The following is an 18,965-nucleotide window of genomic DNA, read 5'->3' as shown; positions in this document are numbered from 1 at the left end:
CAGTTCTTTTTTTGTGGTAGTGTAATTTTTTTGGGCAAGGTTCAAGGTTCTACTCGCATATGCGATGGGGTGTAGCATTTTTTTCTTCTTTTGCACCAGCACCGCCCCCATCGCATAACCACTTGCGTCGCACATTAGTTCAAAGGGTTGTGTCCAGTCCGGTGCAATCAACACAGGTGCGGTTATTAATGCGTTCTTCAGTATTTTGAATGCGTTGAGGCATTGTTCATTAAAGTCAAACGTTCTTTCTGCCTCCAGCAACGCACTCAATGGTCACGCAATCTTCAAAAAGTCCTTCACAAAACGTCGATAAAAGCTTGCATGGCCCAAGAAGCTCCTGACAGCCTTCACATTTGCTGGAGGTGGGAGCTTTTCAATCGCCTCAATCTTCACCTTATCCACTTCCAGCCCGTCCTTGGAGACTTTGTGCCCGAACACAATACCTTCCTTCACCATGAAGTGGCACTTCTTCTAGTTCAGCACAAGGTTCATCTCTTCATGTCCTCAGTATCTTCTCTAGATTATTGAGACAAACTTCGTATGTTTGCCCATACATCAAGAAGTCGTCCATGAAAATTTATACTAAATCTTCAAGATACTCAGAAAAGATGGCCATCATACACCTTTGGAATGTGCTCGACGCATTGCATAAGCCGAATGGCATGCGTCGAAATGCAAATGTTCCATAGGGGCAGGTGAATGTGGTTTTCTCTTGATCTTCAGGAGTAATTATGATTTGGTTGTAGCTTGCATATCCATCCAAAAAGTAGTAGTAATCATTTCCCGGTAGGTGATCTAGCATCTAGTCAATAAAAGCCAAGGGGAAATTATCCTTCTTCGTCGCCGCATTCAGTTTATGGTAGTCCATAAAGATCCGCCAGCTAGTGGCGGTCCTCATCGATATTAATTCATTATTTGCATTTGGGACTACCGTCATCCCTCCCTTTTTTGGCACACATTGCACGGGGCTGACCCACGTGCTGTCAGCGATTGGATAAATAATCCCTGCATCTAACCATTTGATTATCTCCTTCTTCACGACCTCCTTCATCGCAGGGTTTAGTCTGCATTGATGTTCGATTAATCCTTTTTTATTGTCCTTAAGACATATCCTGTGCATGCAATATGCGGGGCTGATTCCTCTAATGTCTGCTAGCGTCCAGCCTATTGCCTTTATGTACTTTTTCAGGATGCTCAGCAGCACATTCTCTTGATCTTCTTAAAGTGCAGAGGAAATTATTACTGGTAGAGTTTCAGTTTGCCCCAAATAAGCCTACTTTAGGTGGTTTGGCAAGGTTTTCAGTTCTACTGAGGGTGGTTGTTCCAAGGTTGGTTTTTGTGCTTTTTTCTCTTCATTCATCGTCAGTTTTTCTTCTTTGGTTGTTGTTTCTACGATCACATTTCAGGTTACTATGGATGTGGTTGCATCCTCTCATTCATCTTCATCTTCAAACTTTTCTTCTTCATAAAAACTGGGTTCATTGTCGAAATCTGTGAGATCTTCTTCTTCTAGATACTTCATGGCTCTAATAATATCAAACCTGATCTTCTTTTCATTCACGCTCAGTGTGATCTCTCCCTTGTACACATCAATCTGAGTGCGACCAGTGGATAAAAATGGTCATCCTAGGAAGAGAAGGAGAGGTGTATTCAGCTTCTTAAAAATTGAAAGGGGCATTAAATTGATACTGGCCCCGAGATCGCAAAGCGCTTGACCAATGTATAACCCGCCGATTGAGAAGGGTATTGTGAAACTTCTGGGGTCGTGCATTTTCGATGGAATTATGGTTTTTGAACTTTGCGTCAATGCCACGATTGCGAACTTACCTGTGCTCCTTTTCTTCGTCACCATGTCCTTCAGAAAATTCACATACTTTGGCATTTTTTCGATCGCTTCAGTGAAAGGGATGTTGATATGTAATTGTTTCAGCATGTACATGAAGCGATGATATTGCACTTCATCATTTTTCTTCTTCTTAAGTCTCTGGGGGAATGGTGGCAACTGTATTTTCATAATTCCCTGCTCTATCGACTTAGAAGTGGATGTAATATCTGATTCCATCATCTTCTGTTCTTCTGGTTCTTCTTGAGTCAACAGGGTCTGTGGTTCTATCGCAACTGGAGCAGTTCTATTCAGCTCCTTCTTCTCCTCCGCTATCTTTTCGCTTTGCAAAGTCACAACTTGACATTGCTTCTTTCTTGTACTCCCTGGATTGCGCGGGAGTTCAGTAGAACTCGGCAATGCCCCTTGTGGTCTACTTTTGAGCTCGCCCGCAATCTGTCCTATCTGAATTTGAAGATTGCGAATAGACGTCGCTTCATTCTAGAGTACTGTTTCATTCTTCTCAATATACTACTTCAGTAAGCTCTCCAGAGATGAAGATTGCAGCGCTTGCAAACTACTAGCTCGATTTTGTGATTGACCGTTTGTTTGTGAGAAAAATCCTGGTGGCCCCTCTTTTTGCGCCATCGATTGAAAATTTTGTTGTTGATTTTTCCATGCGAAGTTAGGGTGGTTTCTCCACCCGGTTGTAAGTATTGGGAAAAGGATTATTCTTCACGAAATAAACAGACTGTGGGTTCCTCGGACACTCTTCCATTGGATGGGCTTCTCCGCAAGTAGAACAACTTGGGCACATTTGATCGATTGCGTTGACCTGGCCCCTATGCGTTCCTGGGCTGTTGATTGCGATTCCTTGTATTAAGTTCATCATCGCATTCATTTGGTTTTGTAGGGATGCAATGGCCCCATGGTAGAAAATTTCCATTTGGAGACAATCTGGTAAGCCATTGTGCAGACAATCTCGCACTAGTCTTTTAAACCTCGCCCAAGCGTCACTGAGCGATTCGTCGATATCTTGTTCAAAATTAGTGATCCGCTATCACACCCCGCCCCAGACCACCCTCTTAGCCTAGAGAAGGGCGTAACTGCAGCAGTTATCAACCCTTTGCTGACACTTACTGCCTAATAACTCTTGCGGAATAACTATGATACCAAAATATAACTTATATACGGTGGAATGTCTTTAGGCTAAAAGTTTATTAATTTAGAAACATAACATATTTACAATACTAGATTTACAAGTCCCAAAACTAAAAAACTCTAGTCCCTATATGAACAACAGTAACATGTGTACAATATTAACAGTAACCACCTAAACAGTCGGGTTACAAATCTCTTTATCCTTTAGTGGCAGAGTACATGCAGAGCTATCTTCATAGGATTTGACCGCTACCTGGGGGGGGCGGGGGCAGGGAGGAAAGGAAAACATTTGAAAACGGGCTGAGCTTGCACCCAGTAAGTGACTTAAGAAAGATAATTGATTCTCATGCAAAATCTCATTAAAGAGTTTAACTAAAATATAAGCTTCTACAGTACTTGTACTGCAGTATAAATATTTTCCAAGCATGAAACATATAAAGCTATTTTAATCATAAAACAGTAAAACTATTTCTCAGTTGAGGATAACCCTACTGTGGGTAAAAACAATCCCAACACCATCTACTAGTCAAGAGAGTACCCTTTTGCTCAATCTCTGACTCTACCTACGTGCATGTGGCCATACTAAGTACCGTCATACCTTAGGTACTTCTGTTCAGATACCTTCTCCAGTGTCCTTCAGTAACTGGTTGGTTTGGTACCTTCTCAAATGTCCTTCAGTACCAATAGATACCTTCTCAAAGTCCTTCTGTATCTAGTTGGGCGGATACCTTCTCAAATGTCCTTCGGTATCATGTTTTAAGTAAAACTAGTCATAAATGACTTTCTCTCCATGTAAAGTATAACACATATAAAAACATGGCTTTAAGGATACTAATGCATGCTGAGTATATTTAACACATATAAATCGATTTTCAACAATTTCTCACACATGCATGCGTTTAAAACATAATTCATGGTTTGCTTGGAAATCACTTTGTAAAACTAGTTGGCATGAGAATAATCTTCTTTAAAACATGCTTTCTATAACACGTTGTAATCAAACATTTTAAGCAAATGTTTTAGTCAAAACGTTTTAGCCACTCACCTTGATTGCTTAGGAGCTTTTCACTCTAGTAGCTCCATTTTCTACCTCGGGCTCCCTTTTCACCCACCCCTAGAACCGAGATTCAACTTACAGCTTAGATTACTCATAGTTCTAAACCTTATTTTGAGATACTTACTTCTACAAACATATTCTAAAATGTCTCAGGAAGCTTAACCTAAAAGTTGAGCTCCGAAATTGTTGTGGTTTGGCTGGAATCACATAATCTTCAAGACTGGCCCAAACTGATCCGACAGCCTGACCCTTCTGTCTTCTTCTCAGTTTCCAGCCCGATCCCTTCGAGCTTTTCCTCTGGCAGCCCTACCCTAAAAACTAAACTCTTAGAGATTTTAGGTGGCTTTGGAATCACTCCAAACGCATGAGTAAATTGGTAGAACTCCTCGTCCTAAGTTGATGCGTCCTCTTCAGACTTCACTGTCTAATGCTCCCTCTTTGAAATTCTATGACTAACGCATGGATTTGGCCCCAATGCAAGGTTTTCTCAACACTCCCACGGTATTTTTGAATTGTGATCTAAAAATGAAGTCTCTTGGCTCTATTTATAGGCGTCCAAACCTTCTCCAGAGTTGACACCACCTACTTGGCTGCATGTACAAGTTTCCTCCTCCTGTGTAGCCAATGCATGAGCTTCCAATCAGATGCCACCACCTCAAATTCTTAAGGCTTAAGGCTTTCCTCCCAAGAAGACATATGGTTTGATGATGTTCTCCTGATGATCTCATCCTTTGTATGCATCCAACTCTTGGATTTTCAACACATAATCCATACTTAATGCATAGCCTATCATTAATGCATAGCAAGCCAATTCACTAACATTACAATTCAACTTTTCCATCGCAAGGACTAGCCATCACCAATATATAGGGTGACCATCCATCCTTGGCGCATGGCTCACTAGGCAGCATTGCACGACTTGCTTGCCATGGGCTCATGGTGCTGACCCCCAATGCATAGGCATGCTACATAGGTTGGCCGCTCGATGCATGGGTGTGCTGCTTCGACGCATGGGCGTGCGGCATAGGCTGGCCATCGCTCGCTCGCTCGACGCATGGGCGTGCTTGGCCACATGGGCTACACACGGCGCTTTGATGCTTGGTCAGGTGCTTTGGCACATGAGCGTGGCCGCTCGACGCATGGCAGGGGCGTCTGGCCGAGGCTGCTCGACGCATGGGTTGCCTTCCAACGCATGGGCTGCCTTCCAACGCATCACCTCCATCTTTCTTCCTTCAGCTGCATGCCATCCCCAACCGCTCTTCCAACGCATCAACACCACCCTTCCAACGCATCAACACACAAAATTTATACTTAGCCAAATTTCCAAATTTTTCCCCAAAAGTTAAGCTTCCAAATTCTGTCTTTTCTTCAAATCTCCACTCTTTTCTCTATCATTCCACACTAGCTTCCACATCAATCTACTCATCACACTGATCTCAGTAGAGAATGTACTCAAATAGAGAAATTAGGATTCGGGGTTCACATTTACCTCCCTCTTATGAAAATTTCGTCCTCGAAATTTCGCTACAAGTCCGTCAATTAAACAACTGCGGATACTTGTTTCTGATTTTCTCTTCGGCTTCCCATGTTGCTTCTTCCGTTCTATGGTTTCGCCATAGTACCTTTAACAATGGGATTGTCTTATTCCTTAAAACCTGTTTCTGTCAAGGATTTCTACTGGTTCCTCTTCATAAGACAAATTCTCTTTCAACTATACCGGTTGCGCAGGCAACACATGGGTAGGATCTGGCACATACTTTCTAAGCATTGCCACATGAAACACATCATGAATACGAGATAACTCTGAAGGTAAATCCAATCCATATGCCATTGGGCTAACTCTTTCTATTATCTCGTAAGGTCCAATATATCTTGGGCTTAGTTTCCCTTTCCTACCGAACCTGAGTATTCCTTTCCACGGAGATAACTTCAGAAATACTTTATCACCAACTTCAAATTCTAATTCTCTTATTCGCTTATCAGCATAACTCTTTTGCCTATCTCGAGTCGTCTTAAGATTATTTCTTATAATCTTAACGTTGTCTGATGTCTATTGCACAAGTTTTGGGCCTAGTAATTTCCTTTCACCGACTTCATTCCAACATATTGGAGTTCTACATGGCCTTCCGTATAGTGCCTCATATGGTGCCATCCCGATACTCGAATGGTAATTGTTGTTATACGCAAATTCGATTAACGACAGATGCGTATCCCAACTGCCTTTGAATTGCAATATACATGCTCTCAGCATGTCCTCTAATGTCTGGATGGTCTGCTTAGATTGACCATCCGTCTATGGATGAAAAGCAGTACTAAAATATAACTTGGTTCCCATAGCTTTCTGCAAACTGTGCCAAAACATTGATGTAAATCTAGAGTCTCGATCTGATACAATTGAAACTGGAGTCCCAAACTGACTCTTTTCGTCTCATCATTTCTTCGCATGTACCTACAGTAATTGGTCTAGGGTATAAGTAACTTTAACAGATAAAAACTTAGCTATTTTTGTCAATCTGTCCACAATTACCCATAAACCATCATAGCTCGCTGGTGTCTTAGGTAATCCAAACAGAAAATCCATCGTAATATAATCCCATTTCCACTCTGGTACTGGGAGTGGATTAAGTAATCTTGCTGGCCTTTGTCTGTCTGGTTTAACTTGTTAACATATTAGACACCTGTCAACATACTCCGCTATTTCTCTTTTCATACCAGGCCACCAGTACGATCTCTTTAATGTTCTGTACATCTTTATATGCCCGGATGCATAACATAAACCGAACTATGTGCTTCTTCTAGAACAGCTTGTTTAAGTGATAAGTCCTTAGGTACGCATATCTTACCTTCTTTCAATAGTACTTTGTCAGCTCTTAATTGGTAGTCCGTCCTCAATCCTTTATCTACTTCTTCAGCTAACTTCTGAAGATCGGAATCCTTTAACTGCTTGCGTAGAATATCTTCTATGAGCGTAAGACGCACTTGAATTGAAGCTAGTAACCCTCCTTTTTGACTGGTTGATAATGCTGCCCTAGCATTATACAACTCATGAATCAGTGTACCCTTTACTGAATTGACACTAGCTCTAGCTGATCTGGTTTTTCGACTCAGAGCATCAGCTACCACATTTGCTTTACCTGGGTGATAGTCAATGGTACAGTCATAATCCTTCATCAACTCGAGCCATCTTCTTTGTCTCAAGTTTAGTTCCTTCTAATCAAAGATATGCTTTAGACTTTTATGATCCGTAAATATATGAACCAAATAGGTAATGTCTCCACAACTTTAGAGCTAACACAACTGCCGCTAACTCCAAATCATGTGTAGGGTAGTTATATTCATGCTTCTTTAACTGTCGAGAAACATAAGCTACTACCTTTCTCTCCTGTATCAGCACACATCCTAACCCTTGTCGGGATGCATCGCAATAGACCTTAAACACTTTACCTAGTGTAGGTACAGTTAATACTGTTGCTGGTACTAACCTCTGTTTTAGCACTTGAAAACTATTCTCGCATTCTGGCGACCATTCAAACTTCGCATCTTTTCTGGTCAGGTGTGTCAATGGTAGAGCTATCTTAGAAAACCCCTCCATGAATCTCCTATAATAACCTGTTAAACCCAGAAAACTGCGTACTTTGGTTACATTCAGGGGTCATTCCCAATTAACTATTGCTTCTATCTTTTGGGAATCAACGCTAACTCCGTCAGCTAAAACTATATGCCCAAGGAATACGACTTGATTAACCAAAAATCACACTTACTAAATTTGGCATATCACTCATTTTCCCTTAGAATCTGTAACACCAGCCTCAAATGTTCTTTGTGCTTCTCTGCACTACTAGAATACACTAGTATATCATCTATGAAAACTATCACAAACTGATCCAGATAATGATGAAATATCCTATTCATCAAGTCTATAAATACCGCTGGAGCATTTGTCAATCGAAATGGCATTACTAGGAACTCATAATGTCCATACCTAGTTCTGAATGCAATCTTTGGAACATCAGTGTCTTTCACCTTCAACTGGTGATAACTTGATCTCAAATCTATCTTAGAGAACACCGTGGCTCCCTTTAACTGATCGAAGAGATCATCTATACGAGGTAATGGGTACTTATTCTTAATGGTCACCTTTTTCAACTGTCTATAGTCTATGCATAATCTAAGAATACCGTCTTTCTTCTTAACAAACAAGACTGGCGCTCCCCTAGGCGACACACTGGGTCTAATGTACCCCTTATCTACAAGTTCCTGTAACTGAACTTTTAACTCTTTCAGTTCCGTTGGTGCCATCCTATATGGTGCCTGGGATATAGGTGCTGTACCCGAAACTAACTCGATAGTAAACTCTATTTCCCTATCAGGTGGTAAGCCTAGTAACTCTTTAGGGAACACATATAAGAATTCTTGTACCACACGTACATCCTCAGATCTTAGTTTCTTATCCTGTGAAACTATTACATAGGCTAAATAGGTTTCACATCCTTTACTCAACAATTTCCTAGCCTTTACTACTGATATTAAGCTTCCTGGAAGTATTCTTTTACTTCCGACCAGGGTTATTTCTTTTTCACCAGGTTTTCTAAACACTATTTCTCTTCTAAAGAAATCCATAGTGGCATAGTGTTTACTTAGGAAATCCATACCTAAGATGACATCAAACTCTAGTAATTCTAATGGAATCAAGTCAACCCAAAAACTCTGATTTCCAAGAATTACTTCACAATTCCTGTAATACTCATGTACAACTAGAGTATCTCCTACAAGCGTATAGATAAACAAATTCTCATTCATATGCTCAGGCACTCTATCTATATGTAATGCACACGTGCTAGATATGAATGAGTGCATAGCACCAGGATCAAATAATGCATAAGCGGATTGATTACATAAAATTATCATACCAGTTACAACATCTGGAGCCTCTTCTGCTTCCTGATGTGTCATAGCGTATACTTTAATGATGCTGCTGTTGCTGTTGCTATTTGGGTAGTTCCTCTTTGCTCATTCTGTGCTCCATGACCTAGCTGAGGATAATCTCTCTTGAAATGCCCAACTTGTCCGCACTGGAAGCATACATTCCTATTACCATAACATACTTCTATATGAGGCCTACCACAGTTTACATAAAGTTTTTACCTCTCTGTACTAGCTACTAACTCGCGCACGACCTGATACTGATCTACCACTCGGTCCAACTGTAGGTCTTGACCTCTTTTGACCTGAACTTTGTTGGCTCGTACCCCCAAAACTCCTTATGCCCAACTGTCCAGAGAACGAGGGTCTAAATCTCTTACTTCTTGTTTCTCCAGGCATCCTAAACTGTCCTTCACCTGGTTGGAGTACATCTTCCATCGCTATACTCTGCTCTACTCGGATAACGGTTTCAACTAACTGAGTGAAATTCACCCAATTGGATGTAGAGGTAACGGGTGTACGTATCTTTCTTCTTAGGCAATTCTCAAATCTTCTACACCTCTCCTTCTCTTCCACGATGATCGGAAGGGCATACTGAGATAACTCAGTAAATCTTTGTTCATACTCAGCAACTATCATCATTCCCTGAGTTAGCCTAAGGAATTCCTCCCTCTTTACTTCTTTAAAAGAACTAGGTAGTATTTATCCTTAAATACTTGTCTGAACTCAGACCAAGTCATAGTTTCTGAGCTATTCCTTCTAGCTTCTATCACTTTCCACCACTTCTCAGCCCCTTTCTGCAGCAAGAATGCCGCTAACTCGACCTTACGGTCCTCAGGGCATCTCATAACCTTAAAACATTTCTCAATCAAATCCAACCAGATCTCAGCATCTACTGGATCTGTGGCTCCATCGAACGTTGTGGCTCCTAAAGCTTTTAGCCTTTCGACGCCGAATTTCTTCTCTAGATTGTTTTGAATCGATCCTACACTCGCCGCCAATCTTTGAGTGATTCTATCGAATACTCGATTCTCCATCTAGGGCTCTACATCTACCTTTGGTGTACTCGACTCATTTGCAGAAGCTTCTTCCTGCTCTAATGAGTCTCTAACTATTTTCCCCTTTGAATCTGGGTCCCGTCTAACTTCATGACCTCTACTGGTAGGGTCAACATTCCTCTCCTCAGTCTGCTTGCTCCGCCTGCCACTTCTCCTTAGCATTTTTGCCTAATTATTAGGTACACATTTTAGGGACTTATCTATGGGACTTAATCTAATGCATGAACTCTCTCTTTCACCCAATATCTTATGCTCTCAATACTAAGCTAGCTCAAACCTTTCCCAAGTTTACATATACCTTTGCCCTGATACCAAGCTACCACACCCTGCCCCAGACCACCCTCTTAGCCTAGAGAAGGGCGTGATTGCAGCAGTTATCAACCCTTTGGCTGACACTTACTGCCTAATAACTCTTGCAGAATATCTCTGATACCAAAATATAACTTATATACAGCGGAATGTCTTTAGGCCAAAAATTTATTAATTTAGAAACATAACATATTTAGAGTCATTACAACACTAGATTTACAAGTCCCAAAACCCAAAAACTCTAGTCCCTATATGAACAACAGTCACATGTGTACAATATTAACAGTAACCACCTAAACAGTCGGGTTACAAATATCTTTATCCTTAAGTGGCAGAGCAGATGCAAAGCTATCTTCAGAGGATTTGACCGCTACCTATGGTGGGGGGGAAGGAAAACATTTGAAAACGAGGTGAGCTTGCGCCCAGTGAGTGACTTAAGAAAGATAATTGATTCTCATGCAAAATCTCATTAAAGAGTTTAACTGAAATATAAGCTTCTACAGTACTTGTACTGCAGTATAAACATTTTCCAAGCATGAAACATATAAAGCTATTTTAATCATAAAACAGTAAAACTGTTTCTCAGTTGAGGATAACCCTACTGTGGGTAAAAACAATCCCAACACCAACTACTAGTCAAGAGAGAACCCTTTTGCTCAATCTCTGACTCTACCTATGTGCACGTGGCTATACTAAGTACTGTCATACCTTAGGTACTTCTGTTTAGATACCTTCTATAATGTCCTTCAGTATCTGGTTGGTTTTGTACCTTCTCAAACGTCCTTCAGTACCAATAGACACTTTCTCAAAGTCCTTCGGTATCTAGTTGGGTGGATACCTTCTCAAATATCCTTCGGTATCGTGTTTTAAGTAAAAATAGTCATAAATGACTTTCTCTCCATGTAAAGTATAACACATATAAAAACATGGCTTTAAAGATACTAATGCATGCTGAGTATATTTAACACATATAAATCGATTTTCAACCATTTCTCACACATGCATGCGTTTAAAACATAATTCATGGTTTGCTTGGAAATCACTTTGTAAAACTAGTTGGCATGAGAATAATCTTCTTTAAAACATGCTTTCTATAACACGTTGTAATCAAACATTTTAAGCAAATGTTTTAGTCAAAACGTTTTAGCCACTCACCTTGATTGCTTAGGAGCTTTTCACTCTAGTAGCTCCATTTTCTACCTCGGGCTCCCTTTTCACCCACCCCTAGAACCGAGATTCAACTTACAGCTTAGATTACTCATAGTTCTAAACCTTATTTTGAGATACTTACTTCTACAAACATATTCTAAAATGTCTCAGGAAGCTTACCCTAAAAGTTGAGCTCTGAAATTGTTGTGGTTTGGCTGGAATCACATAATCTTCAAGACTGGCCCAAACTGATCCGACAGCCTGACCCTTCTGTCTTCTTCTCAGGCTTTTCCTCCGGCAGCCATACCCTAAAAACTAGACTCTCAGAGCTTTCAGGTGGCTTTGTAATCACTCAAAATGCACGAATAAATTGGGAGAACTTCTCGTCCCAAGTTGATGCATCCTCTTCAGACTTCGCTGTCCAATGCGTCCTCTTTGAAATTCTATGACTAACACATGGATTTGGCTCCAACGCAAGGGTTGCTCGACATTCCCACTCTTTTTACGGTATTTTTGAATTGTGATCTAAAAATGAAGTCTCTTGGCTCTTTTTACGGATTTGACTCCTAACTAACAGATTAAGTAGTGGAAGTATGACTATGAGAGTTAGAGACATGACAACTGTTAACGTGTAATAAGATGCATGGGAAAAATAGATAAAATGGCGGGGATGTCTTCACCGCATCAATAAGCTTGATTGCAAGGGTAACCCCAGCCAACGCAAGCTATGCGATTATGCTACACACACTTGACAAAGACGCATGTGATGAATATGCGATAGTATCAAGAGGCCTTATGTCTAAGTCTCTATTCTTGCTCACGTGCTCTCACACATAAACAAGATGACCGCATACCATCGTGTCCTACTTCTAGATGCATGCGATGTGATCGCATACTTTCATATCCTATCTATAGGGTGCATATGCTGTGTAATAGCGAACAGAACTTATCTCTAAGCCTCTATTCTTGCCTATGTGATCCAATCTGACTCTCTCAAGCCTAGATTTGGTTTTTAGACTACTCTCTCAAGTATGCCTAAATGATGAATGGTGCGCTCATAAGACAAGGTAATCACATAAACATGGTTGACATAAGATTATTTCTATCTCTAGGAACACTACTTACTTTACTTAATGCGTTCAACTACTTACCCTCCTGGGCAGTTGGTCGCTGTTGATTCTACTCATAGACAAGCATTGCATCCACTTATAGACAAATGTTGCTACAGCTTCACACTAGGCAAATAGGATTTTCTCACAACACTCACGCAACGCACACCTCTCGGTGGTTTGCTACATGCTTCATATGTCTATGCCACATGATTAAGTATGCGATACTCTAGCAGTCTTACTTAGTTGTGCGATGAAAGTAAAGGATGATATGAAGATGAAGATTAAATCTAAGGAAACAGAGAAACGCATTGATCACAAAATGTATTAATATCTTAAGCCACAATGTAATACAATATAGAGATAGAAAAGATATGGAGGGCCAGACAGAAGCAATGTCTTTCTTACATCAGATGTTTGTCAAGGCTGCCGATGGTGCCATGGATGGGCAGTGGAGTAGCCTCTCTCGAGATCTATCTCTGGCGGAGCTCCAATCATCACTTAGAATGGACTGGATCACAAGAATCTGCCCGAAGGCAAGGAACCTTGGGTGATTTGAAGTTGGGCTCTAACGCTTCTATTTATAGAGCTTGATCACTGACAACATTAATGGTCCTCTCTGAAATTTTGCAGCTAATGGCGTGATGGACCTGCTCTGAATCTCTACTGCTAACGATATGGTAGGTGAAATGTCAACATCACCTTTTGATACTCCCGAGGTATGCGTTCATGCTTGGGTTCCAGAGTATCATCACATTCCACCACCCTTGCAGTCATCCCTCTATTATGGTTATACTCTGTAGTCGCAACCTCTATGCAATGGCCGCATGCTGTTAATGGCCACAACATCCATGTGTTGAGCGTATGTGATTGCGTATGGGACGCCTCTACGATGGCGAGATTCACCGTAGCGATCGATTCCTACGTTAGCTACAAAAATAGACAACTGGACGCAAAATAACGCATAATAGTGGGTTAGCCAAGATTTTCATTGTTGACCGACATAAGCTCACTTTCTCATGAATTCTTAGTACAATCACCGCATATTCTACTTAACAACCCTTATAATTCTAAATAAAAGGCCTATAATAATGTACATTTCTGCCCATCATCACACCCCTAAACTTATAATCATGCTTGTCTTCAAGCATGCCTTATACTTAAGAAATTCAATTCACCCTCTGGCTTTCCTTTGTGATGACCAGCCTCTCAAAATATAATTTACTCATACCTCTAATCATGGCAGCAACGCTCTCCTCAACTTCGGCTACTTCTTCAAAGACATCTTTTTTAAGCTTAAATTCGGCAAGCCTCTGCTAAAAAATTTTTTACTCATGCTCTGCAACTTTGCTTTTAGCTTTTAACAATGCGTTCGTTCAAAAAAATTTAAGCTCTACGATTTATTATTAGCATGTGGTGTTGAAACTGGTTATACGCTTCGTTTTGGCTTGCTCCCACGGGTGTCATGCGAACAGCCAACCTCGGCTGCGTGCTATATTCAACTCAACTCTTGCCTTGGCTTAATTTTGGATTGCGCCAGATAGAGGAGTTGCTCTTATGTGTTGATCATGGCCACTTACTTTCATTTTGGCTTACTTGCACGGGTGTCATGCGAAGTATCCAACTACGGGTAAGTACCTTTCATAACTTAACTCTTATCAGCTTGAGTTTCCCCTTTGCGCTGACAGTGGAGTTCTTATTCCCCAATATTTATATATATATATATATATATATATATATATATATATATATATATTTATATGTTATTTTTTTGTTATTTTTTTGTTATTTTTTTTTGTTTTTTATCTCTTTTTTGTTTGAAAAGCATTGCAATGTAGTGAACGCATTTTCTGGGACCATTGCCACCCCCAAACTTAGAGAGCAGCAGTGCTCTCGCCGAAAAGCTAAAGACAAACTCATAAGGAATGCTGTAATAAATGTTTGAGTAGAGGTTTACACATAACAAAACTTAAGACTGTAAAACCTTGAAGAAGCTATTAAAAGTAAGGTGAGCCTTGCAATGTTTAGTTAGCAAATGTAGTGAATTATACGTACCATCATAGATACAATACAAAGGTAGGCAATCAGACAAAAGAGAATTTCAAAATGATAATGCATAAAATATAACAAGGAAAGAACCTTCGAGTAGAATAATACTTGCGACCATGCCTTAGAATTCATGCAGTCAAAACCATGCATTGAATGATGGAGAGGATTCTTCCACTGTAACTTCATACCGAGGAGAATTATTGTCGCACTTACAAGGAGCGAACGCACCACATCCAAGAAAGCAGCCACATATCCAAAACAACAATAATTAAAATAAACTAAACAAGGAAAGCAAGATAAAGATAAAGTAGAAGACGTCCTTAGAGAAATTAGAGTGAAGCCACCGCAAGGAGTCTTCCATGCAAAAGATTGATCTCAACTGTTTAGGTCAAGAGGCTCGCTCTGACCATTGGAACTTCTGGCAATTTTTGGATGCATGTTGGTCGTCACGCGCTTATAACTGCCTTCAGCTCATGCGACTGATTGTCTCTCTATCTTGGGGTCAATACTGGCTTTCAGTGCATCCCTTACACTTCAAATATTGTTTGCAACCTGGTCGCACAAGCTACAATACTCCCAAGGTAAAAAGGGTGCCTACAAAAACACAAAACTCAACAAAGTAATAGCTGCCAAGTCCCCGGCAGTGGCGCCAAAAACTTGATGCATTGTGAATATGATAAAATAATGATGTATATTGCGATGGTGGTGTATGTATTGCACATGCAAGTTTTCCTAGTAAAATCCAAGTATAAATCCTACTAGGTTACTTGGTAAGCCCAGGGTCAAACACAGGGACTACTGAGACAATATGTGATGGTAATTTTAGATTCCTTTATAGTGAAAAAAAAAACAATAAGTTGGTTGGTATGTTTGGTTAAAGTATAAATCCTATGCGGCAAATTTGAGAAAAGAGTTAATAACAACGAAAGTTTCAATGAGTATGCGGGGAACGGATTGAGAAAGGATTTAGCTAATACTTCCTAAGATTGCGTTCAAGCTATGCGATCATGCTACACACATACAACAACAAATCATCTTCCAATGCAAATACCATAGTTCCTATTTCTAGGACGCATGCGATGTATACGATGATGTCGATAGGACTTATTCCTAAGTCTCTATTCTCGTCTATGTGATGATGAATGATGCACCCATACACAAGGACGAATGACGCATACATAATACAAGATGATTACATAAAGTGAAGATCTCAGGTCATGCTAGATAAGTACTTCTCAACCCATTCGGAAGTTTAGTTACTCATGCGTAATGTAAAGAGAGTGAATAGATGTAGAGATGCAAATTCCATTTTATAAATAAAATCAGAATACAGAATGACAATGGAAAGTAGGAATAGTGAGCCTGGTAGCAATGTCTTGCTTCCCGAGGCTTTTACACTGTGTTTTTCTTTACTCTACCCAAAAGAATGTACTTGCTTCCGCAAGAGTCGGCCCTCTCTCCGTTCTCAACACTTCCGGGCACTCTCTCGAGCTAACCAGGAACGATCTTTTAGCGTCTTCTCTCTTCACTCGCCTCCGCCTTCTAAGTATAGAAATTACAAACTATGTCTATTTATTGTCTCTATGTATATGGCGAAAAAGAACTCCAAAATTATGAACTACCGAACTCCTTTAACGAAGGTGGCCTTCGGTATTTATAGAGCTTTAGGGTGAAGAGCTCTTCTCTCAAATGATTGCACTGATGGGATGTCATTAAATCTCTGTCATGCACCGATTAATTGTCACCGAAATGTTGAGTGGACTTGCTACAATGTGTCGATTAAATTCGGATTTGACCGTCATCAGCTTTCTATCCCATCACGATTTATTAAGCTTTCACCTTGATGCGTCTTCTCTATGTGGCCACCTTCTTGAGAAAATCTTCGCGAACCCAAACGATCGCATAGCTTTGCGATCATAATCTTCTAATGCGCTCGGACGCTGAACTCCTTGGATCGCAATTCTGCCTTGCGCCAACGCATTTTTCTGCATAAAATACGTAAATTAGCTGCTTTAATGTGATGGGTGCATGCGATCGCAATGTTCTCAACTTAATGCTTTAGGACACGATTTTACATATTTTTACCATCGCAATCCTACATTGTTTTATATCTTTGTGTTGTAATAACATGCATTTCTGCCCATTATCACATGACACCCGTAGGGGCAAGTCAAAACGAAGGTGGGAATCGTGATCAATGCATAATCCAAGTGATCACAACTCCATTACAAATAAAGAGATGGGCATGAGTTTTGACTGAGAAAGAGCGCCTTGCTCGTAGTTGGATCTCCGCATGACACCTATGGGGGCAAGCCAAAATGAAGACTGGGCACTCGGATCAACGTAAGATCACAAAACGAATATCTGAATCATGCAAGGGTCAAAATCACTTGAACACCCTAGTTGGAGAAAGTTTGAAATAAATCATGCGATGTCCTAGAAATAAGTAAAGTTTTTTTGAAGGTTAAACTTGCGGTCCTTAAAGATAAGAAATATTTTAAGAAGAGATCAGGATAGAAATTAAGAAGTCATTGGTTCATGAAATCTGAATAAGGCACCTTGAGAAGTATAGGTAGGGTAAAAGCGGTTGAATTTTTAAAGAAAAACTTTAGTTTTCTTGAGGACAAGCATTGTTTAAATTTGGGGGTGTGGTAACCAGTAGAAATACAAGTTATTACAGCTCAAATTAGTAAAACAATGAGAGAATGCGATGGTAAAATAGGCAATATCATGTCCGAAAGCACTAAATTGAAAGGAATTGTGATCGCAAGTGCCCAACTTAATTTACCTATTCCGTCTAGGTACAATGCGACGACACATGAAATTGCGATCCAAAGGCATAATGCGTCAGAGTGCCTGAAGTTGCGATCGTAAGTCATGCGATCGTGAGAAGTTTTCTTGAAAAGGTGATCGCATAAAGACCTTGCATCAAAGTGACAACATAATAAATCATGATGGGATGTAAAGCTGATAACGATCGATTCCAAATTTAGTTGACAAGCCGTTAAAAGCCTCACTGTAGCAAGTACATCGAACTTTCGGTGACTTTTAAACAGTGCAACAGAGTAGGGAAATTAATACCGCCCATCATTGCAATCATTTGTTAGAAAAGCTGCTTTACCTTGAAATCTATAAATACCAAAGGCCACCAGAGAGAAAGTCAGTTAGTTAGTCCATTCTTGCACATACTTATTCATATACATAGAGGATGGAGAGAGCAAGGAGATGAGGAAGCCAAGAGAAATTACTCTCGGATAGATTGAGAGACTACAGGAAAGCAATACAAAGGAGAGAGGGCCAACCCTTGTGAGAGCAAGAATCCACAACTAGAATAGAGTTGAAGTGATAAAGAGCAGTGTAAAAGGCCACGGGAAGCAAGACATTGCTTATCGGGCTTGCTATATCTCAAATCCATTTGTTATTTTGTATTCAGTACTTTATTTGCAGAAAATGGAAACTTCATTTCAATCTATATTCAATCTCTCCATACCAGACATGAGTAGCTAAATTTATGAATGGGATGAGAAGCACATAGCTAGCATGATTTAAGATTTACATTTTATGCGATCATCTTGTCTTATATATGCATCATTCACCTTTGGATATACTTAAGAAAGTAGTCTAAAGATAGAATCTAGGCTTGAGAGAATCAGATTAGAATCTAGGCTTGAAAGAGTCAGATTAGATTGCATAAGCAAGAGTAGGAACTTAGACATAAGTTCTATCTGCTATTTACACATCGCATGTGCCCTAGAAATAAGATTGGTGGTATGCGGTCACCTTGTCTTATGTGTGCATCATTCATTTGGACATACTTGAGAGAGTAGTCTAAAGATAGAATCTAGGCTTGAGAGAGTCAGATTAGATTGCATAAGGAAGAATAGAAACTTAGAAATAAATTCAATCGAAATTTTTGCATATGCATCGCATGCGTCCTAGAAATAGGAATTGTGGCATTCTGCATTGAGAAATGTAGCACTAATATTTATGTGTAGCATGATCGCATAACTTGTGTACAATCTTAGGAAATGTTAGCTAAACCCCTTCTCAACCCCTTCATCGCATACTTATCGTAACTCTACGCTTTCATCACTCCGCGTTCAACTCTGTTGCATAGGAAAAAACTAAAACAAAATACTATCCACTCCATTTGTTTTACCACCACAATAGAATCAAAGAGTCTGTCGCATATCTACTTAGTAGTTTCTGTGTTCGACCCTGGACTTACGAGGAAACCTAAGAAAGTTTATACTTGGGCCTTGTTAGGAAAACTTGCAGGATCATCGCATAACACACATCATCGCATACTCACACCATCGCATCATAAT

This window comes from Benincasa hispida, chromosome 11 (assembly GCF_027475165.1).
Source record: "Benincasa hispida cultivar pf3 chromosome 11, pf3_genome.v1.1, whole genome shotgun sequence".
In the NCBI taxonomy this organism is placed as follows: Eukaryota; Viridiplantae; Streptophyta; class Magnoliopsida; order Cucurbitales; family Cucurbitaceae; genus Benincasa; species Benincasa hispida.
The sequence above is the reverse complement of the archived record's forward strand: the minus strand, read 5'-3'. Positions refer to the sequence as shown.